Here is a 2960-nt window from a genome sequence, read left to right as displayed (position 1 = left end):
TATTATAAGTACAGAGATTAAAATAGCAATATTAAAAATTCCCACTAATTCCTCAAAGAACTATAACAGGATATTGTCTAAATAAATAAATAAAATTTCCACAAAGAAAAGACTAGATGCTTCACTAGTGAATTCTAACAAATATTAAAGAAGAATTAACACCAATCCTTTTCAAACTCTTCCAAAGATAAAGAGGAAAGAGTCAGTATTACCCTGATGGCAAAACCATACACAGACATAACAAGAAGAGACAACTACAGACCAATACTGCTGTGTATACTATTGCAAAAATAAAAAGCAAAAACACTAGCAAACTGAAGCTACAACATATAAAATAACTTATCCAAGTGGGATTTATGCCATTTTTATGTATACAAAGACAATGTTGTTAAGATGGTTAAACTGTACAAATTGATTTACAGATTTAGCATAATTCCTATCAAAATCTCAACTACCTATTCTGCAAAAATTGACAGGCTGAATAAAAAACTCATCCAGAAATTCAAGGGACCAAGAAGAACCAAAACAATCTTAAAATGAAAGAACAAATTTGTAATTCATACTTCCATATTTCAAAACTCAATACAAACCTACAATAAACAAAACTGTTTGCTACTGACATAAAAATAAATATATAGATCAACAGAACAGAATTGACAATCTAAAAACATGCCCTTACATTTATGGTAAACTGATTTTTGACAAAGGTGCCACAACAATCCATTGGGGAAATTTTCAATATTTGCAAATTATATATAAAAGGCAAGTATTCAGAATAGATCAAGAAAGGGGAATGGCAGGATGGCCACTATGGAGATGTAGATCAGGGTTGCTCTCACCTAGCAAGACAGAGAGTAGAGATTCCACCGCTATTAGAAGGAGGTACTCTAAGCACTTTTGGATGGGTTAAATATCCTGCACCCATCAAAGGCCTTTCGGAGTGCACGGAGTCCAGAAAGTGACCACAAGAGCGGAATTACAAGCACCCCATCCCCTGCTCTGTGCCAGGCATGCACAGAAATGGAAGATCTGTTTGGAGAAGGAGACGGGTGAGTGATTATAAGCCACTTTGAATCGATTCACCCCCTCCCAACAGTGTGCAAAGCATCAGTTTCACATGGGAGAAGACCTGGTCAGAATGCAGCAGTTGGTACCAGAGCCCAGGTGCAAAGAGGAGTGGAATCCATGCAGGGAAGACACACCTGCAGGATGAATCTGACTGACACACCTGCCACCAGTACCTGGTGGAACAGACCAGAGCCTCTCTTGCAGGGCAGGGCAGAAAGTGGGGATTCAGTCACCAATTAAAGGAGGCACCTTAAACACATTTGGAAGGGTGAAACTCCCTGCACCCAGCAGGGGTCTCCTTGTAGACACAGAGACCAAAAAGGCAGGTGCAAGAATCCAGCTGCCCCTGCCATGAGCTAAGTGGTACAGGAGCTGGGATCATGCTGGGTGAGGGGTGGGGAGTGATTCTGGGATGGGCTGTGTGAGTTGACTCCTTCCCAGCCAGTGGGTTCCATCAGCCACACGCAGAGGCTGAAAACTGGCCTGACTAGTTTAGTAGTGCGAGAGAAAATCTGCAGTAACAAGAACCTGCCACAGAGTGAAGCTCCTCCCTCTCTCACTGAGTAAAAAGAAGTCTGACACAAATGAGGAAGAATCAATGGAGAAACACAAGCAACTTTCAGAATTTTAATGAGACAGCACAGAAAAAGCAGCCATCAGAGCATAAACAATGGAACCCCCCCAGAACGACCTGCCCCAGTTGACAGTCACAGAAATTAGAGAATGGATGGCACAAATGAACAGGAGCCAAAGAAAACATGAAGCAAAACTCAAAAAATTGTACGGAAAGTAAAAATGGAGTCATTAATTTAACAAAAGCCTATTCTGAAATAATGGAAGTAAAGAGTTCCATGCTCAAAATCAATAACAAAGTAACAAGTATTGGGAACAGGCTCAACCATGCAGAGGAAAGAATCTCAGAGCTTGAAGACCAAAATATGAAATTAACACAGCCTGTTAAAAATATTTTTAAAACTGCAAAAAGAAGGAATAAAGCCTCTGAGAGTTATAGGACTTTGTTAAAAAACCAAATGATTGATATCCCTGAAGCAGAAAGGGAAAATGAGAACACCATGGAATAAATACTACATGAGGTCATTCAAGAGAACTTCCCCCATCTTGCTAGAGAGATGACTATCCAAGTGGAAGAGATTTAGATAACCCCTGCAAGGTATTACATGAGAAGACCATCACCAAGGCACATAGCAATCTGCCTCCAAAAAGTAAAAACAAAAAAAATATATAAAGAAGTCTTATAACACAAGAGTAAAAAGACAAGCAACCAAATGTAATTTAGATAGAGATTTATCTGGTAGGAAAAAAAAGCATATTGAAGTAGATAGCCCTGGATAGGACTCCCAATCTGCCTCTCATCAATTCTATTCACTTGTTTTGTTATTTACTTTGAATTTCAGTTATCTTATAATTAACTAATAATATCTGCTTTGAAGAATTGTTGGGAGGATGCATTTGCATATGCTTTTTCAAACCGAATTCAAGCATTAGTTTTGGTTTTACCACTAAAATAAATAAATAGACATTTATTCACAGAAGCTATACAAATTACCAACAAGCACATGAAAAGATGCATGTTCAACATGACTAATCATTAGGAATATTCAAATAAAAAACAATAGCACTTCACATCCACCAAGATGGCTGCAATAAAAAAGATGGATAATAGCAGGTGGTATTGGCAAGGAATTGGAGAAATTAAAAACATTCACGCATTGCTAGTGAGAATGTAAAATAGTGCCGCCACTTTGAAAAATAGTTTGACAGTTTTACAAATGGTTAAACATAGAGTTTAAGCCATTATAAATAAGACAAATGCAATAATTGCTTTAATTATAAAGCCACTCATTTATTCATATAAAGTTCAAAAGGCAAAG

The sequence above is a fragment of the Carlito syrichta genome, unplaced genomic scaffold (genome assembly GCF_000164805.1).
Source record: "Carlito syrichta isolate Samal-C Ts95f unplaced genomic scaffold, Tarsius_syrichta-2.0.1 Scaffold303482, whole genome shotgun sequence".
In the NCBI taxonomy this organism is placed as follows: Eukaryota; Metazoa; Chordata; class Mammalia; order Primates; family Tarsiidae; genus Carlito; species Carlito syrichta.
This window is presented reverse-complemented; position numbering follows the sequence as displayed.